At 41.2% G+C, this 27748-nt stretch overlaps 1 long non-coding RNA gene across 1 annotated transcript; it reads right to left on the minus strand.

Moving 5' to 3' along the window:
• Positions 1-4478: 4478 nt before the first annotated feature.
• On the minus strand, positions 4479-27748 carry LOC147011898 (uncharacterized). Its single transcript, XR_015051768.1, has 3 exons — positions 27655-27748; positions 23946-24020; positions 4479-7084 (listed from the first exon to the last, which is right to left on the minus strand). It is a non-coding gene; the product is annotated as an uncharacterized LOC147011898 (long non-coding RNA).

Consider the following 27748-nt stretch of genomic DNA (forward strand, 5'->3'; position numbering starts at 1 on the left):
TTGCCTACTCTTTGTGAAAGACACCGTGGATGTCGTTTCAACATGACGTCAAGAAAGCCAAGGAGGTGAAACACTACCATAGATGCAGGCAAGCATATCATGATAAGGCCAAAAGCCAATCCCAAGTTTATAAAAGAGTTAAGGGTCGTAAAACAGAAGCACATGAGAGAGCTTTTCTTTGTTGAAATCTTACATAACACAGAATTAGTTGAAATTGTGGGAGCTGAGTTATTGTCTTCACTCCATTCCAGATATATGGAATGCCCCACTGATGAGCTATCTTCAGGTAGTGGACAAAAAAAACATGGAAACACCTGGGTAAATAAGGGACGCCAAGTATGTATATTGACAGCAACAGCTTCCACACAGATTCCACCATGAGTTAATTAAGCAAATAACATCCCAACATGCTTAGGGTGATGTATAAAAATGCTGCACAGGCCTGGTTACCTATAACTATAGTTTGTATGGCTGCAAGAGGAGACCTTAGTGACTGAAAAAGGGGTGATTGTTGGGGCCTGTTTGGCAGAAGCTTCAGTGAGAAAGACAGCTCAATTTACTGATGTTTCACAAGCAACGGTGTCTAAGGTGATGTTGGTATGGGACCCTGAGGGAAAGACATCATCAGCAAAGGGCAAAAGTTGGCGGAAGTGCATACTCCAGGATCGTGATATCCGTGCATTCATTTGAAATGCAAGGTAAAGCAAGCGAGCAACTGCAGATCAATTGACTGTAAATTTCAACCTGGGGCACAAGCAGCCAATTTCATCAAAAATAATCTGTCAAGATCTCCACAGAATGGGATACCATAGTCAGGTTGCAGTGCACAAACTGCTGATCACACCTGGCAATGCACGTTTGCGAGTCCAATGGTGCAAAAGAGCACAAGCAATGGACTACCGTGCAGTGGAGAAATATGATAGGGTCAGATGAATCATCCTTCACCATCTTCTTGACAAATGGATGAGTGCACTTGTGGCACCAACCTAATGAACTCGATAACTCTTGGTGCTTGGTTCCAACAGTGAAGGGTTCTGGTGGTTCTGTAATGTTGTGGGGCACATTTTATTGGCATGGTTTGGGTACAGTCATTCCCTTAAAAGACAACATCAATGCCAATTGCTACTTAATGGTACTGAGTGATCATCTTCACCCCATGTTGCAGCATTTCTTTCCTGCCAGGAGGGGTGTCTTCCAGGATGAGAATGCCCCTCTCCACAGAGCACGTGTGGTTGCCCAATGGTTTGATGAGCATGACACTGATGTTATCTATATGTTCTGGCCGTCTCGGTCACCAGATCTGAACCCAATTGAGCATTTACGGGATATTCTGGAATGACGCCTGAGACAGCGTTTTCCACCTCCTAAAACAGGTGTGAGTCAATTGACTTTCTCGTGGAATAGTGGTGTCACATCCCTCCTTGTAGAATTCCAGATACTGGTGGACTATATGCCACGGCTCATACAGGCCGTACTGGCCGCACAGACTGACTGAAAGCCCTGTTAAGTGACTTTACATTGGTGTTTCTATTTTTTTTGTTTACTACCTATACATTATCCAGCAAAATTTCTTTGTGAGAAGATCCTGATGGAATTATCTAGGCATCTGAAACAGTACAAGATAAACTGGAACAGCATTCAGTAGAGGGTATATATGAGGTGTGTTCAAAAAGTATCGAACCTTAATTTTTCGTGCGTAAACAAATGAAGCGAGGGAGGCGTGGTTTGGTGCACGTATGTAGGCGATCCTAATCCGTATGCGTGAATATTTTCCCGCCTGCAGAAGCTGTCAGTCGCCGACAGACCGCTGATGAAGGCGCTGTCACACCTTGACGTTTTAGCCAGCAATGGCAACGTATAAAAATGTATGTAAAACGTTGGCGTACGCTGAAGTTTTGAGGTTTTAAAAAAAGTTTTGGTCGTATTCATAACGTGTTGGTCGTATGCATAACATATTAGTAACGGGCACAGAACGTTTCGTTGTCTTATAGATAACTTATACCAACGAATGCTTAGCCTGTTGTCGGCATTCACAACCTATGCCCAACGATAGTTTAACTTAGGCCTAAGTCACATTTGCCACTGCGGCCGTGGGGTCAATAACTGTCAGGTCAGGCCAGATGAGATCTGTGACTTGCTACAGCTACCATATAAACCTTTACTAACCTGTTTTATGGTCAGGTTGTCAGCGACTAAGGCCGAAGTCACATTTGCCACGGCGGCCGTGGGGTCTACAAAATCTACGGCCACTAGCAATTATAGGGCGGCCGCAGTATTTCCACGGTCACACAATGTAGCTGTCACATATGTTTTTATTTTTCGGGGAGCCGCACGGCGTATTTATAAATTGTGGAGACCGAAAACGTGGGGGTGCCGTACGGTCTTTGATTTGATGTCGCACAGTGACCTGAGGGCGTTCCTGCGGCAGCCATAGAATTTTCAAGGCAGACGCAAGGTGCCCGCAAGGCGACCGCAGGGGGGCCCTAAGGCGAACGTGCAGCCAGACGGACGGTAACGAGTGCGTTATTTTTTTATTTTTTATTTTTACCAGTTTTTTTGTTTCGGCTTGTCGAATTGCTACGGCGAACGGAGAAATGAAAAAAGTTATAACTCTGCGTTATAATTCCACGGCGACCTTACGACCTGTAAAATATAGCCAAACGGCATAGGGCCACCCTGAGGCCACCACAGAAACTCTGCAGCCGCCGCACGTTTCTGTCAATTCAGAGGGCGTACGGCCGCCGTATCCTCGCCATAGAGCAAATGTGACTTAGGCCTTAGGTCTTAGAAATTGTGGAGACCGAAAACGTGGGGTTGCCGTACGGTCTTTGATTTGATGTCGCATGGTGACCTTAAGGGGGCCCTGCGGCGGCCATAGAATTTTCAAGGCAGATGCAAGGTAGCCTCAAGGTGCCTGCAAGGGGACCGTAGGGGGGTCCTAAGGCGAACGTGTGGCCAGACGGACGGTAACGAGTGGGCTAATTATTATTATTTTTTAACCATTTTTTTTGTTTCGGATTGTCGAATTGCTACGGCGAACGTAGAAATGAAAAAAGTTACAACTCCGCGTTATAATTCCACGGCGACCTTACGGCCTGTAAAAGATAGCCAAACAGCATAGGGCCACCCTGAGGCCACCGCAGAAACTCTGCGGCCGCCGCACGTTTCTGTCAATTCAGAGGGCGTACGGCCGCTGTATCCTCACCGTAGAGCAAATGTGATTTCGGCCTTAGGCATAGCGCGCTGCACGTATCGCCGACGAACTCGTGGCGTTCTCTGTTAAAAACCTGCCGCACGCCGATTTAAATCATAACCGCCTGAAAATTGGAAGTGTCAACATCGCAGTCACACCTTGACGATTTAGCCAGCGTATGCCGACCTATGAAAAATATGTGTGAAAAAATATGTGTGAAAACTCACTGTGAAAAATGTGTGTAAAACGCTGGCACATGTCGAATACGGTATGGGTAAGTTGTGTATATGTGAGGAGCACGCTGAAAAACAATGAAGTACGCTGTCATATTCCGTAGTACGTCTAGTATGTCGTGAAATTTCAAGCATGCTGAAAATTTTACGACGTACTCGACGTATGGCTCACAAGTTCCGCATACTCTGGCATAAGTTCTCAGCACGCTCCGCGATCGTTGACACATGTTACTTGTAAGTTACTCAGAAGTCGAAACACGTCAAGGTAATGTTTAGCGTACCCAAAACTTAATTTTTAACCGATGAGTAACGTGCTTTGAACCTATGAGTAGCGTGCTTTGAACCTATGTGTAACATATCTCAAACACAAATTGTCGTATGTCGACGAATTTGATTGACGTCTTCCGGACGACCACATAACTTACTGAACGTGTTTCTAATTTACATCTACCGTATAATGGCGATTTGGCAGTGTTTAGGGGAATCAGTATATACAAATGGGCTTCACAAGAGGAACCCGTCAGTGTTCCAGACTCCATGTTGAGTAGATGTCAATGTCAGTAGTAGTAGTATTCGGTGAGCATGTCAGTAGTAGTAGTAGTAGTATTGGTAGTAGTAGTAGGTCCATGTCAGTAGTAGTAGGTGAGCGTGATGGGGAGGGTGTGGGTGATGATGAATCCTTGTTGCGTCCACGAATAGGAGACTACTTTGCACCATTGTTCGATGTTCTTTTCGGCTAATTTTTTTTTCTCATTCCCACAATGAACTATTTTTTTGTTTCAGTTTTTAAAGTATTCAAAACGACTTGGACAAATGCATAATGTACTAGTAATGAACACAGAACACTTCGATAACTTATGGATAAGTTATACCAACGATTGATTAGCGTGTTTTAGGTGTCCACAACCTATGCCCAACGATAATCTAACGTATGCATAGCGTGGCAGCGTATCGTCGACCATTATGTGAGGTTTTCTATTCATAGGCTGAAACTTAACTTTTAATAAATGGCTGTCACTCGCCTATTGTTTTTGTACGCTGGTGCTCGGCAATTGAAATTGTTTTCATTGAACGAGTTAAATCGCTTCCACAGCACTGCAGTCACGGCACCAACAGCAGCAGGCTCAGTGCCAGCCTCATGCCAGGCTCAAGCGGATCCCTGTAGAAGGTGTACTGCTTGGTTATCCTTGGACCCACTCTGGCTAGCAGGTCGTCGAACATCGCTGGGGGCATTCGCAGGAAGTTGATGAAGGATGCATGGTCCTCGTTACGGAGTTCCACCATGAGCTGGTCATATATGCCGTAATGGCATCGCCTCCCGATCCATGGTCTCACCCAGTTCCTTCTCCTCCATTCACGTCTTCTTCTCCTAGCTCTATTGGCACGCAACTGGTGCAGTGTCAACTCGATGAGGTCATGTTGATGTTGGAGGACAGGTAGGTATTGTCGTCTCAGCCTTGCCGTATCCTCCATCTCTCGGAATGACATGGACATGTACTCACCAGGAAGTCTAAAAAAAAGACAGGTTCCTCCTGCGAAGCCCCTTTTGATATAACAATTCCCCTAATCGCTGCCAATACGCCATTATACGGTGTCTGTAAGTTAGAAACGCGTTCAGTAAGTTCTCTGGTCGTCCTGAAAACGTCAAATACGTCGACATATGTATTTGTGCATAGGACATGCTTTACAAATAATTCCCAAGCACGTTACTCATAGGTTATAAATAAGTCACGGGTACCCTAAACATTACTTTGACGTGTTTCGACGTATGAGTAACTTACAAGTCATGTGTTGCGGAGTGTGAACAACGTTCGTGTAGCGTGCTTACTAAACGTTACTCATAGGTTAGAAATAAGTTTCGGGTCCGCTAAACATTACCTCGACGTGTTTCGACTTATGAGTAACTTACAAGTAACGTGTGTCGACGTGAGTCAACGATCGCATAACGTGCCTACAACTTATGGCCAGCGTAGCGGAACGTGTGAGTCATATGCCGGCATACATTGTAAAATTTCAAGCATGCAAAAATTTGAGGACAACCCAAAAAGTACAATGTTTAAAGCCAGCGTACTACGACGTATGGCAGTGTTTTTCAGCATGCTCTTCACGTATACAAAACGTACCCAAGGGTGGTGCAAAAAAATGAAATTCAAAAATATCATCGTGGTGCCCTCCAATGTTTTTCATTTTACCATGAATATCATTATTTTAAAATATCTTTGGAATAAAACAATATTAAAAGGTGGCTCAATGCATTTGCAAAGTTCAAATTTAATGCCTAAAACCATGAAAATAGTACAAATATCATCATAGAATCAGAAGTACATTATCGGCCTATCATGAAACTGTAACCACAAGGCGATTTTCATATGTTATTGCCATCATTACAAATGTTGACAATGTTACAAAAGGTTTTACGGGTGCTACAAGGCAGTGATTTATGCTAATTGGATGAATACCTGTTATATTATTATGATATAATAAAATGAAATCTAACATATAGTAAGAAGACTATTAAAATATAACTGGCCATTCTGGCAACCATGCAAAATCTTAATTTGGTCACTGGTCATTAGTAAGATTACATAATTGAACATATTCAGATAGTCTTAAGGACTGATTTAGTTGGTATGGGAAACTGTGATCGATGCTGAGAGACCACCTGCAGCAAATACTGCTTCTGATCCTCATTCTTTGTGATTGTGTCATTGAAATCTTGTACGAGTTTCACACCCCTTTCTGCTACATCATTGACTACTCTCAAACTGTCAACAAATTTTTTAGCAGCTTGATACTGTTCAGAGACCCCCCATTGTTCAGGATCATTTAATATTAGAAATTCATACGGCATTTTCAGGATTTCAAAAAACCGCAGAGTTGAAGCTTTCCTGTAACTTTCGCTTCTCCTCCTTATCAGTTTTTGTCTGTCCTGTTATCTTTCTCTTCAATTTTCTCTCTTATTTTTTGGCCAGCTTAATATCTAGTCCACTCATATTTCCATTCCTTTCATTTCTCTGATCAGTCAAAAAGGCCTTGTCCTCGGGAATCTGGATAAGTGTCATATCATTAGCATGAGCGATATCAAACAATTTATCAATTTCTTCTTCGAATGTTATTTCGTTTGCGCGTTGAGTTTTGGTTTGTCTCTTTTCATTTTTCAGAAGTTTTTTTTCCATCTATGAAGCAAGTTCTCCAGTCTTTCAATAGCATTTCGTTCAATAGTTGTAGGAATACGAGCCATATCCCACATCTTCGAAACCTCTCGTACAGCAAACCTTGCACTTTCCCTTACTGTCATGTTTTCACTTTTATGCTTGTGGAAGAACAAAGATAACACTTGTCGTGAAGTAGGTAGCTTCATTCCACAGATCTTTTCATCTACATAACCTATCAGTTTGATATAGGTTTGCTTTCTAGTCTCAGGCCCAGAAGTGGATTCAGAGTTTGAATTACATGAAGCCATTGTGGACAATGAGTATTGAGTAATTTGTCCTCTTCACAGTATAACAGAAACCCAAGTTCTCAAACGAAATCAAGCGGTATATTGTATTTCATGAATATTTATGCAGTATAGAATGGTTGTTGACCATGGTGGCAAACCAATCATCGGCTGCTCCAGATCGTGCGTCATAGTACTTGAAAAAGGCTTCTGTGATTCCTGCAAATAGACAAAATATTCAAAATGAGTGTCATGACAATACAAATTTACTTCTCTGACAGGACTTTTAGTTGATTTCGTTGAAATTATATTTTCATCACAAAAATGCTTTAAATAACCATACCAGGCACATGCTCGTATAATGTGAAATATGGCAAAATTTCATTGTTGATGAGCCACCTTTTAAAATTGTCTTAAGAAGCTGAAACTTCACATGATTTATCAGTATGATCAAATGAACAAAATTGGGGGGTATCATTAGCAGAATCTGGAACTTTTTTAACCCTAAATATTTGGACCACCATGAACCCATAACGTATTCGACGTGTGCCAGCGTTTTAGACAAATTTTTCATAAATCGGCATAAGCTGGCTAAATCGTCAAGGTGTGACAGCGGCTTGAGTGAGGAAGTGTAAGTGAGCGCCGTCGGATTTTCGTTTTTGACAAAATGATGGATCACTGTGGTCTCATCACCAGTGATCACTGTGTTGAAGAAGTTGGGATCGCGGTTCACAGTCTCCAGCATGTCCTGTGCGATCTCCAAACGGAGTTGCTTCTGCTCGATCGTTAGCAGTTTTGGCACGAGCTTCGCTGAGATTCTCCTTAAGCCCAAATCCTCAGTCACAATGGAATGAACGGATCCAATGCTGATGCCTGCCTCGTCTGCAAGTTCTCTGATCGTGATTCGACGATCCTGCATCAGCAGGGTCCTCACTTGGTCAATGACGATCTCATTTTGGGATGTTGAGGGCCTACCAGAACGTGCTTCACTTTCCACTGATGTGCGACCATCTTTGAAGCGGTTGTACCACTCTTTTTTCTGTGTGGTGCCCATTGTTTCGTTCCCGAAGGCCTGTTGAATCTTGCGGATCATTTCCACTTGGGAATCGCCAAGCTTTACAGAAAATTTGATGCAGTAGCGTTGTTCAAGTTTTTCCATCATTTTGTCAAAAACGAAAATCCGACGGCGCTCACTTACACTTCCTCACTCATCGGCAGTCTGTCGGCGACTGACAGCTTCTGCAGGCGGGAAAATATTCACGCATACGGATTAGGATCGTCTACATACGTGCACCAAACCACGCCTCCCTCGCTTCATTTGTTTACGCACGAAAAATTAATGTTGGATACTTTTTGAACACACCTCGTACCTCCATCAGGTTGAACTGTTTACATTTTGTATCCCACTGATCGGCCAGATCTGCATCCAGACCTTAACCAGAATCTAATTGGCTTATTCTTGTCACCGACTAAACTCATCAACCAAGTTTTGTTATAATCCGTTCTCAACGTTATGAAATTTTGTGCTATTTAACGCTTTAGCCCCATCACTCAACGGTGAAGAATTACTTTTAAAAAATCTCGAATCCGGATTCGGATCTTCACCAAAATCAAATCAATTCGACTTTGTCACACACCCAACCTGTCCACCAAATTTCGTCAGAATCTGTCCATTACTTTTTGAGATATCCTGCTCACAGACAGACAAACAGATGGCTGAAAACACAACCTCTGTCCACCTTAGGTGGCAAAGATAAAAATGAAGTGACCAGGTGTGTCAGAGACAGTGCCATTAGGGATATAGACATCTTTTCTTGAAACTTGTCAAGAATGCCAGTGGCAATAGTTGTATCAATTCTACGAACAGTATCCATGTCAATTGAATGTCCAGCAGAATAAAGGAGGTTGACAAGACATTCTGATCTTGTTGGCTGCTGTAGGGTGAGGCCAATACCCACATGTTTTGGTGTCAACTTCCTGTTTTTTTATACCATATACACCACATATTATGTAATACTACAAAGTCTTCTTTACAAGCAGTACAGCCAGGAACAGGTACAGGCTTTTCTGGAATAATTCTTCTGATATGTTCCTGGTCTATTCTTCTGTGTGCAGATCTGTTTTGAGGGGTGTCTTCACAGTCCATTATAATATGTATCCTCTCCAGTAATTTTTTGTCCTGATTTTCCATAAGGAATTCCACATTCTCTAAGGATTCAAAGGATGTGTCAGGATTTTCTACATGGGAATCTCTTGTTCATGTTCTTGTAATGCCATAGCTAGTCAGATTTATCACTGGGATACAAACATAGAGGCATTTTTCCACTTGGAGGATGGACAAAGTTGCCTGATGGCATTTCTGAGCAGCATCATATAATGTTCTTTGCCTGGAAATGCAACTCTGAGGTATATGGATATCAGCTTCATGACACAGATGAACATATTTCTCCCACACATGTCTCATGGTGTACACATTTCCTAACTTTAGGCCTGATATGATTCCAAACCCAGTCCATCCAGAATTCCATACTGTTCAAAATCATATTTTGCCTGGTCACTGACCTTTGCCATCTTTTTCTGGAATTCTAGCCAGTACTGAAGGTATAACATCAGTACTTCCCATCAGCAGCTATAACATCAACAGCATCTGCCAACCTCACTCTTATAGTGACATCCTTTAGTGTAAGTTCAATTATCTTTTCAGATAAACCAAATGTTACATTGCATAATTGTTTACTGCATTGTGTTTGGCAAAAAAACCTGTTGCGACCATACAAGGGTATTGAACGGCGCTTGACCTGCTCCTGACTTGTTGCTGCAACTCCTTCAGGCCCCATTTGATGTTTTTGTGGAGAGTGTTGGCTCAGCTGTTTCAGCCTACTTCAGCTGCGAATTTGCAGTTGCAAATTTTGTGCCATTTGATAAGATTTCCTTGCCACAGATCACTTTCAGAGTCTAGTTCCATCCATCCATTGGGCGATTCTCTGTACATAGCATCAGTGCTGCCGAAACAGTCTCCTGAGCTATTGGGCACAATCCTGCATGGTTCACCACTCCAATGCAGGATACTCGAATGGCTCAATCATCCCAGCAAGCTGGTACTCATTTTGCTGACCTCGGAAGGATGACCAGCTGAGTCATTCTGCTATTATTTGACCTGCTATTTTGACCATGATGACCTGCTATTAATTTAACGATTGAGCAGGATTTCAACTTGGGACCCTTGGATCCCAAGCCCACCACCCTAACCATTAAGCCAACAGCAGGCATATAGAGTCCAGTTATATGTGCAGTAATATGAACCGAGTCAGAATATTTAAGCTATTCTTCCATTGGCAACATTTAATAGCCTCTGATGGTCATTCCATCCTCTGATGGAGAGGGGAGCAGACATTCATTGCTGTCCTCTTGGCAAATGATGCAATGAGTGGGAAAACTGAAGGTGGGCAGAGGTTATGTTTTCACCCCTGTTTGTTTATTTGTGAGCAAGATATTTCAAAAAGTTATTGACGGATTTGGATGAAATTTGATAGACAGGTTGGGTGTGTGACCAAGGACAAATTGATTAAATTTTGGTGAAGATCTGGATTTGGATCCAGATACTATAATTCTATAAATGATTCTTCACAATTGAGAGATGTCAACTATTGAAATAATGTTGGGCCACAGACGATAGAAAGCAGCATGTTTCAAAAAGTTGTGGACTGATCATGACAAAACTTGGAGGATGATTTGTGTAGGTGACAAGAACAAGCCGATTAGATTTTGATTAACTTTTGCACACAGATCTGACCTATCAGTGGGATCCAAAACATAAACTCTTTAGCCTGGTGGAGGTATGCGCTCTACCAAGTGCTGTTCAAGTTCACTTTTGCATTTTCATGAACGCACTTGATTCACCTCCATGCCTTAGCTTTAAATCCGAACCTAAAAAAAACAGAGTTGGTGTCAAAGCCACCCAATGCTCACCTGTTTATACATTTATCGTTTTTAAAAGATGTCAAATAATTAATATTTTTTATAATTCTCTAACAAATTTTTTTGGGGGAGGGAGGGGGGGTTGGAAATCACTTAAAACATGTAGAAATGCAATTTTTTTTTTTCTCGAACAATTTTTTTTGGGGCGGGGGACCAAGTCCAAAATCTAATGGCATGCTCGTTGGACCATACCTCACCCCCCCACCAAGTTTCGTCGAAATCCTAATCACTTAAAACATGTAGAAATGCAAAAAAAGAAATCGAAATTTTGTTGAAAAAAAAGTTGCAAAAACATTTTTTTTTCTCGAACAATTTTTTTGGGGGGGGGGTTGGAAATCGCTTAAAACATGTAGAAATGCAAAAAAAAAATTTCTCTAACAATTTTTGGGGGGGTTGGAAATCACTTAAAACATGTAGAAATGCAAAAAAATTCGAAATTTTGTTGAAAAAAAGTTGCAAAAATTTTTTTTTTCGAACAATTTCTTTTGGGGGGGGGGGTTGGAAATCACTTAAAACATGTAGAAATGCAAAAAAATTCGAAATTTTGTTGAAAAAAAGTTGCAAAAATTTTTTTTTTCGAACAATTTCTTTTGGGGGGGGGGTTGGAAATCACTTAAAACATGTAGAAATGCAAAAAAAAAATTATCTAACAATTTTTTTGGGGGGGGGGACCAAGTCCAAAATCGAATGGCATGATCCTTGGACCATATCTAACCCCCCCACCAAGTTTCGTCGAAATCTGTCGAGGAGTTTTTCCGTAATACAAAAAATTTAACATTTTCACGCTCACGCTCACGTCGGGGGGTATCGCTATGGCTCTCTGTTCTTCGAACAGGCAAGCTAAAAATGATTTGCCTATTAATTAGGTTACCTTCTGAAATAATGAATACGGATGGGCACCATGTAAATTCAATGCAAAATTGATTTATTAGACACTTAATAAATTGTCATAAGGTTGACCTTGACACTGATCTGTACTATCAAAGGCAACTGAAATAAATGCATACGAGTGTCAATCGAACCTTGAAATCCAAAAATAATAGAAACAAAATGCATGAGGTGCATCACTTTACTCGAATCGAATCAAATGACAAATCGAATGACAAATTGAATCGAATGACAAAGATTTAAAAAAATCGAATGACAAAGCAGAAGCAGCAAATTTTGTGAATATTTTCCTCGATGTACCTTGAAATGGACCTTCAAGGTCAACTGCTGAAATGTGTGCACTATTTCATAATTTTGAGTCAAATAAAATACTGTACGTACAGTGCCTAGAGAAAGTCGACACCACCTTTCAAAATTTTCACCTTTTATTGTGGGTTTTTTGCATACCTAAAATAGGACTCAAGGTGAGCTTTTTCGAGTAATGGCTTCCTGCTTGCCGCCCTACTGTACAGGCCATACTTGTGGAGTGCTTGGAATATTGTCGTCACATGCACACAGTGACCAGTCTTTGCCATAAAGGCCTGTAGCTCTTTGAAAGTTGCCATTGGCCTCTTGGTGGACTCTCTGATCAGTCTCCTCCTTACTTGGTCATCCAGTTTGGAGGGAGTGAGGGACAGCCTGATCTTGGCAGGGTCTTGGTGATACCATACACCTTCCACTTCTTAATGATCGTCTTGACTGTGCTCAAAGGGATATTCAAGGCCTTTGAAATATTTTTATATCCAGCCCCTGATCTGTGCCTTTCCACAACTTCATCCCAGAGGTCTTTTGAAAGCTCCTTGGTGTTCATGGTTGAGTCTTTGCTGTGAAATGCACTACCCAGCAGAGGAAACCTACAAGAACAGCTGATTTTATTTTGAAATAATCAGAATCACTACAAGTTAACACAGGTGGAGGCCAATTAATTAGGTATGTGATTTTGAAGGCGATTCGTTACACCTGAGCTAATCTACAATTCATATTATAAGGGGAGGTGGACAATTATCCAACTAAGGTATTCTAGTTTTGTATATTCAATAAATTTTCTGAAATTTATAGAATTTGTTTTTTGAACTTGGAAGTTATGGGTTACGATGTGTAAATAAAAGTGGGAAAAGTCTGATTTAATGCAATTTAATTCCAAGCTATAAGGCAACAAAAGATGAAAATTTTGAAAGGTGTAGACTTTCTATAATGTATAGGCACTGTATATCTATCTTGAATCTAGATGGATAACTAAGTTTTATTTTCATTTTACAAAACGAAATGAGCTAGTTACAAGAAAATCCCAATATTGGTTAATATTTCATCAAAATTACCTTGAAATTGACCTTGAAGGTCAAATGCCGAGATGGTATCTTCTCTAATTTCCATTCATGAAAAAAACGGTGTCAATACCCACTCCCTCTGGCAGGAGTCAGTGGTTAAACCACTTGCACTATTCGCCATGTACAGGCAAATCACAAGCAGTCTCCCCATTCTCGCCGGGGGGAGTGGGTGAGGTGTTGAGAGGGGGATTATTTTGTGCCAATTTCCTGATTATCCCTGAGGCATGTTTCCTATGGAATGCCGCATTGGGCAACTTTCTTATTTTTGGATTAGAATAGGTTTAAGACACTCAATTGTAAATGCATATACATTTATTTTACTTGCCTTTATGCCTGGTGTTGGCTTAATGGTTAGGGTGGTGGGCTTGGGATACTAGGATCCTGAGTTCAGATCCTGCTCGGCTGTTGAATTAATACCAGGTGGGGTTGACTCTGCCTGTCCTCCCGAGGTCGGCAAAATGAGTGCCAGCATGCTGGTATTATACTTTGTCATAGTGGCGACCTGTCCAGGATTGTGTCCAATAGCCCAGGAGACTGCTTAGGCAGCACCAACACTCTGCACAAAGTATGGTCCCAATGGTTGGATGGATGGATGGATGGATGGATGGATGGACTTGCCTTAAGTGTATCCCGAGCATGTAAGCATGTATGCAAAATTTGTTGGAGATTGGCTCAGCCGTTAATGATTTTATAATTATCAGACGTACAGAGAATTGCCTTATTTTATTTATACTTAGGATAGGACATGAAAATCACTGAAATAATCCTCACATAGAGAGTGTACAGCATCGGGCTACTCGATTGATTCCTGGGCTAGCTGCACGAAGCTGTGAGGAACAGGTGAAGCAGGCTTATTAAACAGGTATTTTGCTTCAACTTTTACACAAGAACAGTCAGGAGAATTGCCAACAGCTGAGAGTATCTATCAAGGAGGTGAAAGAAGGGCTTTTACTGAAGATCCAGGTTGGAGTAGAGGAAGTAAAGGAACAGCTCAGTAATCTAAGAGTAGATAAGGCTCCGGGGCCAGAAAAATATGCACCCGAGAGTATTGAGGGAGGTGGCTGAGCAGGCAAGTGAGATATTAATAGATATTTTCAACAGCTCACTGGAGCCAGGACAAGTACCGGAGGATTGAAGAGTAGCAAATGTAACACCACGATTTAAGAAAGGATCCAGAGAAGAATTGGGGAAACTATAGACCTGCTAGCTTGATTTCAGTTGTAGGGAAGGTGTTGGTGACATTAATTATGGACCAGATGAGCAACCCTTTAAAATAAATACAAACTAATTAAAGGTGGTTCCTGTTTAACAAATCTTTTAGAGTTCTATGAAGCAGTGTCTGATTGAGTGGATGAGGGATTGGCAATGGACATAGTATATTTAGACTTTAAGAAGGCAGTTGATATGGTAACACACAGCCAAAGTGAGGGCTTGTGGAGTGGCCGGTCAGGGAGATAATTGGATTGGAAACTGGCTGAGTGATAGGAAGCAAAGAGTGGCTGTGAGTGGGAGGATGTATTGCAGGGAGGATGCAAGTCGGTGGGGTACTTCAGAGATCAGTACTCGGACAATTACTATTCATTATTTACAGTCATGGCCAAAAATATTGGCACCCTTGCACTTTTTTTCAAATAACTCATTATTTTCTCAAAAAATAAGTTGAAATTGACAAAACTATTTGGTATCGACAATTCTTTATTTCACAGTTAATATTACAGAACCTTTGTTTTTGATTCAGAACTTAATATATCCTTTTCAATCAGAAAATAAAAAGAAATGGCATTGACCAAAATATTGACACCCGAGACTTAATATTTGGTAGCACGGCCTTTGGACAAAATAACTGCAGTCAAGCACTTCCTATAGCCATGAATGAGCTTCCTACACTTCTCTACTGGCAGTTTGGCCAAACACTCCTCTTGTGCAAACTGCTCCATTTCTCCCAGATTTGAAGGGTGCCTTCATCCAACTACTGTTTTCAAATCTTCCTCACAGGTGTTCAATGAGATTTAGATCTGGACTAATTGCTGGCTTCTTCAGAACAGTCCAGCATTTTGTCTTGAACCATTCCTAGGTGTTTTTTGAAGTGTGATTGGGGTCATTGTCCCACAGCAAGACCCATGACCTTCGATGCAGACCCAGCTTTGACATTGGGTTGAACATTGTGCTCCAAAATGCCTTGGTAATCTCCTGATTTCATGATGCCGTGCACACATTCAAGGCACCCAGTGCCAGAGGCAGCACATCAACCCCAAAACATCACTGAACCTCCTCCATATTTGATTGTAGGGAAGGTGTTCTTTTCTTTGAAGACTTCATTTTGTTTTCTGGAAACAGAGATGATGTGCTTTCCCAAAAAGCTCTAATTTGGTCTCATCTGTCCACTGGACATTCTCCCAGAAGGATTTATGCTTGTTCAGGTGTGTTTTGGCACACTTCAGTTGGGCTTTCTTATGTCTCTCTCTCTCTCTCTCTCAGCAGTGGGGTACTACTGGGTCTCCAACCATAGAACCCCATTTCATTGAGTTGGCGACGGATGGTGCAAGTTGAAACTGTCATACCTTGTGTCTGAAGGTCAGCTTGAATCTGTTTGGCAGTTGATCGAGGTGCTTTCTCCACCATTCGAACAATCTTTCGTTGCAATCTTCGATCAAATTTTCTCTTGCGGCCACAACCAGGGAGATTGGCTTCAGTACCATGGGCCTTAAACTTCCTGATAACATTACGTAAGGTGGACATAGGAACATCAAGGTCTCTAGAGATAGACTTGTTGCCATGAGATTGTCCATGCTTGGCTGCATTCTTGTGTCTGACCTCCTTAGGCAATGCTCTGGTTTTCTTTCTTTTCTCCACGCTCATCACAGAACACACAGTGACACAAAACAGGAGAATGACTCCTTTTCTCTATTCAAACTGGTTGAATAAGGGATTTTTAGATTGCAGGCACCTGCAACTCACCACAGGTGAGTTCAATTCCAAAGTAAAGGAGAATCACTTGCTTGAAATCTAATTATTTCTTACAACTTCTGAAAGGTGCCAATCATATTGGCTGGGCCATTTTAGGATTTGTGTGTGGAACAAGCTCAGATTTAGTAATTGTTTCAGCTTTTCTTGTTTTGCTCCACTGCAAACTAAACAAATACATATGTGGACACCAAAATATTTTTTAATTTCAACAATTTTCTGGAAGAAATGGTGCATTATTTGAAAAAAAAAATAAAGTGCATGGGTGCCAATATTTTTGGCCATGACGGTACATCAACAATTTGGATAATGGGGTGAAGAAGAGGCTTTCAAAATTTGCAGATGACACAAAGTTGGAGGTGAGGTGGATAGCAGAGGAGGTGGTGATCAGATTCAGGAAAGTATTGACACTTGCATGGATTGGGCAAAAGATTGGCAGATGGAATTTAATCTGAGCAAATGTAAGGTGTTGGAGATGGGATAGAACAATGAAAATAGAGATCACAGGATGCAAGGGGTAATTTTGGAGCGTGTCACACAGGAGAAGGATCTGGGGGTGGTAACATATATGGAAGGTAAGCAGGCAGCACAGTACCAGGCAGCTACAGGTAAAGCAAATTGGGTTTTTGGTTGTATTCGGAAGGGGATCATTTATAAATCTAAAGAGGTGGTGTTAACATTGTACAGGAATTTAGTGAGGGCCACATCTAGAATATTGTGTGCAGTTGTGGTCACCACAACTCAGGAAGGACATAGATGCCACAGGGAGGGTTCATTGTAGGGCTACTAGATTGATTCCGGGCCAAGCCAGACACATCTATGAGGTGCAACTGAAGGAGACAGGGCTTTATACTGCTCTGGTTGTGGGGGTAGATGGAGGAATTTCATTGCAAAGTTAGGATTGAATGGAGTTATTTGGTCCATGGAAGTGTAGGAGACATCTCAATGTAAATTAAGTAGGGAGACTGTGAACTTAAGTGTTACGTGTTACCACACCGGAGGGGGGGGGGGTGTTGCAGTGCTACTTAGGGATTCAGGATAATTTCTCCCTAGCATGTGATTGCCCCCTGTGACCTATTCCTATGTTTTTGCATCGACAAGCCAACCATGAAGGAGTTGCGTTTTTATGCCAACAACAACCATAACCACAAGGGAGGCAGGCAAGCGGAGCAGGCAAGAGGCCCCGCCTTCCCGAGTATGGGGCGAGCAAGCCACACCCCAGAGGTGGATGGTTGTTCGGTGTGACGTCGAAGAGAGATTGGGAGCGAACGCACGAGTTCGGTGTGAGGGACACATGCGGTCGAGAGAGGAACATGGCTGGGATGGAGGATCTCGCTTTGCTCTCCTCTCGGCACGATGAAATGGCTTTCCTTTGATGTATGAAGAAGACGGCACGATTCTCGTATTTGTGCTGAGGCGAATTGGCTCGTGTGGTGGAGCAAGACGCTGGCCATTAGCTCTTGGTTGGGTTGTGAGAGACCGACCTCGAAGCCTCGTGTATATCACCGAAGAGACGGCGCCATTCTGCAGAGAGCGTATCAGCAAGTGTGATCGACGAGGAAGCTGCACGGCGGTCTCTTTGCCCTGGTGTTGAATATCACCACAAATTGCCTGACACAAGTTTCCCGCTGCGAGAGAGCAGCTCAGCACCATTTTGGGCATGTCTACATGTGCAGGACGAAGTGCCTTGCTTCCAAGTTTCATAAAGACCATCTCTGGACCAAGCTAAGTGCCAGAATAAAGGGAGGATTTGTTTTTCTTTTGCTTCCCCTTGTCCGTATTCAAGTCTGTGTGTAGAGGCGCCTCAACTTCGGTTTAATTTACTTCACGTTATTATTGCTACTTTTTTGAATTACCCTTGCAAATATTTTGACTGTCATTAAATCCCCACGTTTATTTTAAGTTGCCACGTCTGTGTATTTGTCGTGGGGTTTGAGTATAAACCCCACTGTGCTTCCATCTGATCCATTACTCCGCCAGTGCTGCGTCCTGCCCCTTCCCGCACGCGTTATAATCTCTGAGGATCAACGTGTCCACCTCATAAGGAAAACCGCTCGGCTATCCGGGCTGTCCAGTGTTAACCACCAGTTCACCACGATTGGGCATGGGCGAATAGCTTAACCGCCCAGCACCGCGACAATACATGAGAAAGGAGGCGGTTGCGAGGAGATATGATGGAGATGTTTTAGATAATGAAAGGTAAAGAAAAAATAAGTGCAGAATAATTATTCAGCAGATGAGACAGTGATAGAACCAGGGGCCATAGTGTGAGAGTAAAGAAGGGAGAGTTTAGATGGTAGCAAAGCAGGGGACTTTTACTCAGAGAGTAGTTAATGCATGGAATTGTCTCCCTGGAAAGGTAGTGGCAGCTGAAACGGGAGATAAGTTTAAACTAGAATTAGATCGGTACCTGCAAGTTATGGAGATAGAGGGGTATAGGGATGTTGGCAGGACTTTTAGGTAGCTTGAGCATTGATGGGTGATTGTGTGCATGTGTATGGAGTGTTGGTGGGGGTCTTATCAAGGGGTGTTGTGTGTTTTACCCAAAGCCCATGCCCCCATCCCTGAAAAGAAGGGGGGGGGACTACCAAAACAAACAAACAAAAAATACAAAAAACATTTTTTTCTGCATTTTCTTATTTGATATTGTGTTGATAAATTAGTGTGGTGTTGATGTGACGCAGGCGTAATGGGCTGATTGGCTTCCACCTGCATCTAATTACCTTCGCATTCTGCGAAAGGTTATGTTTTGGTCGGCGTGTATTTTTTATTTATTTATTTGTAATCTTGTGATTCGTATAACTCAAAAAGTATTAAACCAAATTGCATGAAATTTGGTGGGATGATTGGTTATTAGCCAGGAAGCATTCGATTAGATTTTGGGATCGTTCGGGTCAAAGGTCAAGGTGAAGGTCACAAAAAGGTCAAAATCGTCTTTTTACGATAACACGGTCAATTTTTATTCAATTTGCATGCAACTAACACCAAAATGTTCAGAATTCAACGCCTCATCTTGTGATATGCAATATGACACAATGACGCCCATACTCTTGTTACCGGTTAGGGGTCAAATGTCGGGGGGTCACGACCTTGAAAAATATGCGGTTTTTGTCATAACGCGGTCAATTCTTGTCCGCTTTACATGAACCCAGCACCAAAATGTTCAGAATTTAATGCCCAATCTTGTGACACAATGACGTCAGAACACACGTCACCGGTTGGGGTAAAATGTCGGGGGGGGGTCACGCCCTTGAAAAATATGCGGTTTTCGGCATCACTCAGTCAATTCTTATTCGATTTGCATGAAACCAGCATCAAACCAGTTCCCCACACTCATACCAAGAACAAAAAAGTAGTGGCGGCGAAGGTATGCACTCTATGAGTGCCCGTTCTAGTTTCCTTGTGAGACGGTACTTTTTACATTCGAAAGGAGGTGATTAGGAGAGGGCTTTATTGAAATGTTTAAGATAATGAAGGGTGTGGAGGGTGCTGAAAAACTGCACCGCACCGATCTTGTCCAGAGTGGACAGTGTTAGGACCAGGGTGATAGCTTGAGGGTACATGAGATGAGAATTACGACAGTTTTAAGGCAGGGGTCTTTCAGTCAGAATCGGTTAATGCATTAAATAATAAATAATAACCATTCCTTTCACGCTGTGAAGCGCATAGGGCTTCCGAGGCAGTTTAATTGGCTGAGGAGTACAGTCCTGGATGGGTCACCACTCCAACACAGGATACTTGAATGGCTTATTACCCCAAGAAGCTGGTACTCATTTTGCTGACCTCGGAAGGATGACAGGCTGAGTCAACCCACCTGGTGTTATTTTCAACGGAACAACTGGGGATTGAACTCAGGACCCTAAGATCTGAAGCCAGCCACCTTAACCGTAAAGCCAACACCAAGCCTAATGTATGGAATGGTCTCCCTGAAAATGTAGTGGCAGTGATAGGGGAGGGGGTGGATAGGTTAATATTGGAATTAGATAGGTACTTAGATGCTTTGGAGATAGAGGAGTATGAGGATATTGGCAAGACTTGTAGCTTGTGTGTGAATGGGTGATGGATTCTGGGGTTGTTGCAGTTTCAGCATGATGGGCACAATAGCCTCCTCCTGTGCCAAGATTCCTTGCGTGGATATCCTTGTGTGTGTGTGTGTGTGTGTGTGTGTGTGTGTGTGTGTGTGTGTGTGTGTGTGTGTGTGTGTGTGTGTGTGTGTGTGTATGTCCAGCATGTGTTTTATATACAAGCTCCGACATGAGCCCCAGATCAATGCCAAAGAAAAAAGTACTTGGTCTCTCAGACACTAAATTGATCCACATTCTCACCTTCCCTTGAAGCACAACCCCAGGGTAGTGCATGAAGCATGCAAGGTGGCAAAGAAAAACATTGGTTTGAGATTGCATGTTTACTGAGTACAAAGGAAAAAAATATGATCACATTATTCCATAACCTCCATATACCACTTGCATACTTGCACAACAAACCGCAGCCACTCCGTAAAGGAGTGATAAAATTCCTATTTATAGTGCACATCACAAACACCTGCCTCACAACAGCAGAGAAGAGTTGAAATTCTTGTTTTTCCAAACAATTTTCACTTTACCAAACCCATTAAATATTCTCCTGGCAACAGTAACTCTTTCTCCTCCTTAGGTCATGTCCCCCATTCAGGTGACGTAGGGGGTTCGTGTCTGTACGCTTGGCCCAAGTCTTTCATGAAACATTCAATTGAATTTGACATTTGTTCAGCATGTCGGCGACAATTCAGGACACTGTGGGATCTCTCATGTACACAAAATAATGCTTGCATACTGCATACAGGATACCCAGCTTAACGTCCATACATTAGATGGTGCACTTTGGGGTGTAACACCCTGCCTGCGAAGAACCAATCCGACCTCTCAAACGAAAGTGCACCAACTCTGCATCATCCTGTGAGACTCTCCGAGCACGAGTAATTGATGTTCCACAAACAACAAAGTGGGCTATCAACTACATTCTCCCCGTCAGATTAGCCAAAAAACATCCAGATAGCATCAGACACTTTATGCCGCAGAAAAAGATCAACTTGGAAGCGATATATTTTCTGACACTCACCTACTTTACCAAACTTGACCCTTTGAAATTAGAGACATCACTCACCATGCAATTCAGTGACCAAGAACGAAAGGAATCAGTGATGCAGTCCAGGAAACGAGAGCTAAACAATAAACAACATTCAGAAATAACCCTTAAAAATGGTCGTTAAAGCATCTTTCAAAGATGTTGGTGATCAAAGGAGACATGGAATGCAATGTGAGTACTTTGCACTCACAATATGAAGTTCTATCAATAGCATCAAAGAAAGATATCCCTTTTGAGTGGTACCAAACTGTTTGATATTGATGCCAACAAAACATCGAACAGTTAACTTGTAGGACAACGAAGAAGGCATAACTGATAATATTAGGATTACTGTCAGGAACTGCTCAATGTGTTCCGAAGATAAGGGGCAAATCTTCAGATTTAGTTTGTGTTTAATGTACACACACAATGGAACTTTGGCATAGGAGGAGGATGTTCAGCCGAAAAAAGTACCATGGGTACTTATCTCAAGGGCGTTTGGTTGTGAGATTGATGATGAGAAATGAAAAATGTTATTAATCAACTAAATAAATAAGAAATAAAGTGCATTTAACGCTGAAAAATAAAAAGGCATGAAGGAGGGACATGACCCTGCTGAACATGATATCAGGAGACCTAAATTTGGGCTTACAATACATCTAATTCTAAACATGCAATTAGGATTCCATCCATCCATCCATTGGGACCATACTCTGTGCAGAGCGTTGGTGCTGCCGAAGCATCTCCTTGGGTATTGGACGCAATCCTGGACGATTTGCCACTCCGACACAGTATACCAGCATGCTGGCACTCATTTTGCCGGTCTCGGAAGGATGACAGGCAGAGTCAACCCTACCTGGTATTAATTCAACAGCCGAGTGGGATTTGAACTCTGGATCCTAGGATCCAAAGCCCACCACACTAACCATTAAGCCAACACCAGACATTACATAACAGAAGGAGATAACTAGCTAATTAACCTTTTACCGCCTTAGAGTCTATGCACGCATGCATGACACACCCAAAAGTATGTAGACACCTGCTCGTCCAACACCTCTTTCCAAAATCATGGCCATTAATATGGAGTTGGATCCCCCCTTTGCTGCTGTAACAACCTCTACTCTTCTGGGAAGGCTTTCCACTAGATGTTGGAACATTGATGTGGGGATTTGCTTCCATTCAGCCACAAGAGCATCAGTGAGGTCGGGCACTGATGTTGGGTGATTAGGTCTGGCTCGCAGTCGGTGTTCCAGTTCATCCCAAAGGTGTTTGATGGGGTTGAGGTCAATGCACTGTACAGGCCTGTCAAGCTCTTCCGCACCGATCTCGGCAAAGCATTTCTGTATGGACTTCGGTTTGTGCACAGGGGCATTGTCATGCTGAAAAAGGAAAGGGCCTTTCTCGAAATGTTGGCACAAAGTTGGAAGCACAGAATCGTCTAGAATGTCATTGTATGCTGTATTGTTAAGATTTCCCTTCACTGGAACTAAGGAGCCTATCCAGAACCATGCCCAAAAATGCTGGAAAAAAATAGCCCCAGACCATTATTTCTCCTTCACCAAACTTTGCAGTTGGCATTGTGTATTGAGGCAGGTCACGTTCTCCTGTCATCCGCCAAACCAAGATTTGTCCATCAGGCTGTCAAATAGTGAAGCCCGATTCATCAGTCCAGATAATACGTTTCCACTGCTCCAGAATCCAATGGCAGTGAGCTTTACACCACTCTTGCTGATGCTTGGCATTGCTCATTGTGATCTTATGCTTGTGCGCGGCTGCTCATCCATGGAAACCCATTTCATGAAGCTTTCCACGAACAGTGTGTGTGCTGACGTTGCTTCCAGAGAGTTTGGAACTCGGTAGTCAGTGTTGCAACCGCCGACAGATAATTTTTCTGCACGACGCGCTTCAGCACTCGATGGTCCCATCCCATTATGTGAGTTTGTGTGGCTTACCATTTCACGGCTGAGCTGTTGTTTCTCCAAGACGTTTCCACTTCACAATAACAGCACTTACAGTTGACCGAGGCAGCTTTAGCAGGGCAAAAATTTGACGAACTGACTTGTTGAAAAGGTGGCATCCGATGATGGTGCCACGTTGAAAGTCACTGAGCTCTTCAGTACCACCCATTCTCCTGCCAGTGTTTGTCGATGGAGATTGCATGGATGTCTGCTTGATTTTATACATCTGTCAGCAATGGGTATAGCTGAAATAGCTGAATCTACTAATTAGAAGGGGTGTCCACACACCTTTGACCATCTAGTGTATGTATATATATATATATATATATATATATATATATATATATATATATATATATATATATATATATATATATATATATATATATATATATATATATATATATATATATATATATATATATATATATATATATATACGTCAGTAGGTGTGACTCCTCCATAACTCCAAAACCATGCCCTTCCCTCTCTCTTTGCAAAGGCCACACCTTGGATCCTCACCTGAGGACATTACAAGAGGTTGTACATACGAGTTCCTCAACCTTACTCCCTATTTAATAATTATGACAATGCACCATCCTTCGTATGGTGCACATTTAAACAAGACGATCCCTAAAAGCTATGATTCCTGACTTGATTACACCGAGATTGGCTAACTACTCATACACGGACCATACTACTCCATACATTTTTTCTGTTTTCAGATAAAATCGACCAATCCCCACCCCCCACAAACGTTAAACAGCCCAACAGATAAAGACTCCTTTGAAAATATGTGAATGCACATACATACATACATACCCCCAACAGATGATTCCAAAATCAGCGTTTGTTGCTTGGAATCGATGTGTTTTGTGCACAACATTGCGGAAGGTGCTGTGTGTACATGGAAAAACTGAATTAATACCTTACGAGCAAGGAATTTACACATGCTGATTCAAGCAAGATTACATTCAAATTTACAGGGAAAATAAACTTGTTTAACAAGGACGTGCCTTTATTAGCCTTTAAAAACAAACAGCTTAAATGGTATTTTTTCAGATAATTATCTCGGCTTGGAAGCTAACTTTTAAAAATAGGTTATGATATGATATGCTGATGATATTATTGCAACAAATTATACACCGATATTAAAACATCAACAACGAGAGGGGGAGCACTCAGTAAAGTGCAAAACTTCCGCCGCCAATACTGCGAGGTCACTCAAGTGAACCTGATATCCTATTCATTCAATTTGATGTCAAAAGTGCTCACAGAGTTATAGTTTGCAACTTTCCCTTTTACTTTTAACTTTTACATACTCGATTCATTCGTACACACTACTCAATTCGTACTCCACATACTCAATTCATTCGTACTCACTACTCAATTCGTACTCTGCATACTCAATTCATTCGTACTCACTACTCAATTCGTACTCCGCATACTCAATTCATTCTCTAAAAAAAAATTGTTAGAGAAAAAAAAAACTGAGACAAAAAGTTTTTTTTTTTCTCTAACAATTTTTTTTTGGGGGGGGGGGGGGTTTGGAAATCACTTAAAACATGTAGAAATGCAAAAACAAAAATTCAAATATTTTTTCAAAATGGCCGCCATAGTGGCCATATTGGACTTTGGACCAAGTCAAAAATCTAATGGCATGATCCTTGGACCATACTTAATCCCCCCACCAAGTTTCGTCGAAATCCGTCGAGGAGTTTTTCCGTAATACTGTTCACAAACAAACAAACAAACAAACAAAGACAAACAAACAAACAGAAAGGGGTGAAAACAGTAACCTCCATCCATCTTCGATGGCGGAGGTTAATTATAGTACTAATAATTATTTAACGGACACAGTTGTTCCTAACTTCGTGTTGGGTCAGCTGGGGAACTTTTTTGTACTTTCACTAACCGGTTGGCCAACCCTGACATTTGTCCGAAGGTGATGGGAGTTTGTAATTTGTTCAGGATGCCGGCGATAACTCGCCTTCTCTTTATGATAGAGTTGGCGACTCGAGTCGGTGACTCGGACTCGAATCGCCACATTTTGTGAATTGAGACTTGACTAAATTGACTTGTGACTTGTTGACAATGTCAGGAAAATAATCGTCCAATAAACATTTAATGAAACGAGCTTTAAAATAAATGGTCTATCGTTTTCAATTGTGGGCGGGCGCAGTTCGGTCAATGACGTGTGCGGCGTACGTGTGCACGCGCAACGCTCACGGCTGCCGGGTCCCATATTCTACACCGCTCTTTCCCAATGCCACCTCCAGGCGATGCATGACGTCATCGTCGGGCGCTGAAGGAAGGGAGTACTGTACTTGGTTTTCACTCTGTGTGTTTGTTTGTCTGGGCGATATCTCAGCTCTCCTTTGAGCTCGGAAGCTAAAATTTGGTGACAAAAAAAGGGTAGATGTGCTTTGGCACAAACGGTATTTTTTTATTTCTTGATTAATCAATTAATTATTTATTATCGATTTATAATTTCCTGATTTATTTTATTTCTCATCTGGGCAATATCTCAGGGCATCTTTTGAGCTCAGAAGCTGATATTTGGACATGACAGTGACCAAGTGATTTGGCTATAAAAGGGTATTTTTGATTTATTGATGAATCAATGAATGGATGAATTATTCAATTTTCGATGAATTACTTAATTTTCAAAGAGTTTCAGATTCGGATGAAATCACTGAATCGATCAATTAATTATTGCACACCGCTCACTCAAAATCCGTCTCCACCTGCTGTATGGCGAGTAAGTATCATTTGTACATATTCCCACCTCAGAAGTACATTTGTACAGATAAACTAAGTATTATTTGTACATATTCCCACCTCAGAAGTACATTTGTACAGATAAACTAAGTATTATTTGTACATATTCACCTCAGAAGTACATTTGTACAGATAAACTAAGTATTATTTGTACATATTCCCACCTCAGAAGTACATTTGTACAGATAAACTAAGTATTATTTGTACATATTCCCACCTCAGAAGTACATTTGTACAGATAAAGTAAGTATTATTTGTACATATTCCCACCTCAGAAGTACATTTGTACAGATAAAGTAAGTATTATTTGTACATATTCCCACCTCAGAAGTACATTTGTACAGATAAAGTAAGTATTATTTGTACATATTCCCACCTCAGAAGTACATTTGTACAGATAAAGTAAGTATTATTTGTACATATTCCCACCTCAGAAGTACATTTGTACAGATAAACGAAGTATTATTTGTACATATTCCCACCTCAGAAGTACATTTGTACAGATAAACTAAGTATTATTTGTACATATTCACCTCAGAATTACATTTGTACAGATAAACTAAGTATTATTTGTACATATTCCCACCTCAGAAGTACATTTGTACAGATAAACTAAGTATTATTTGTACATATTCCCACCTCAGAAGTACATTTGTACAGATAAACTAAGTATTATTTGTACATATTCCCACCTCAGAAGTACATGTGTACAGATAAACTAAGTATTATTTGTACATATTCCCACCTCAGAAGTACATTTGTACAGATAAACTAAGTATTATTTGTACATATTCCCACCTCAGAAGTACATTTGTACAGATAAAGTAAGTATTATTTGTACATATTCCCACCTCAGAAGTACATTTGCACAGATAAAGTAAGTATTATTTGTACATATTCCCACCTCAGAAGTACATTTGTACAGATAAACTAAGTATTATTTGTACATATTCCCACCTCAGAAGTACATTTGTATAGATAAATTAAGTATTATTTGTACATATTTCCACCTCAGAAGTACTTTGTACAGATAAACTAAGTATTATTTGTACATATTCCCACCTCAGAAGTACATTTGTACAGATAAAGTAAGTATTATTTGTACATATTCCCACCTCAGAAGTACATTTGTACAGATAAAGTAAGTATTATTTGTACATATTCCCACCTCAGAAGTACATTTGTACAGATAAACTAAGTATTATTTGTACATGTTCCCACCTCAGAAGTACATTTGTACAGATAAACTAAGTATTATTTGTACATATTCCCACCTCAGAAGTACATTTGTACAGATAAAGTAAGTATTATTTGTACATATTCCCACCTCAGAAGTACATTTGCACAGATAAAGTAAGTATTATTTGTACATATTCCCACCTCAGAAGTACATTTGTACAGATAAACTAAGTATTATTTGTACATATTCCCACCTCAGAAGTACATTTGTATAGATAAATTAAGTATTATTTGTACATATTTCCACCTCAGAAGTACTTTGTACAGATAAACTAAGTATTATTTGTACATATTCCCACCTCAGAAGTACATTTGTACAGATAAAGTAAGTATTATTTGTACATATTCCCACCTCAGAAGTACATTTGTACAGATAAAGTAAGTATTATTTGTACATATTCCCACCTCAGAAGTACATTTGTACAGATAAACTAAGTATTATTTGTACATATTCCCACCTCAGAAGTACATTTGTACAGATAAACTAAGTATTATTTGTACATATTCCCACCTCAGAAGTACACCGCTCCGTCCCAATTACTTCTCCACGTGCTGCGTGGTGGCATCGTCTGAGTTCCAAACAGTGTCGTGTTGGAGGATTTATT

Source organism: Eptatretus burgeri, chromosome 15 (genome assembly GCF_056783735.1).
Source record: "Eptatretus burgeri isolate ZD-2024b chromosome 15, Ebu_testis_v1, whole genome shotgun sequence".
NCBI classification, from domain to species: domain Eukaryota; kingdom Metazoa; phylum Chordata; class Myxini; order Myxiniformes; family Myxinidae; genus Eptatretus; species Eptatretus burgeri.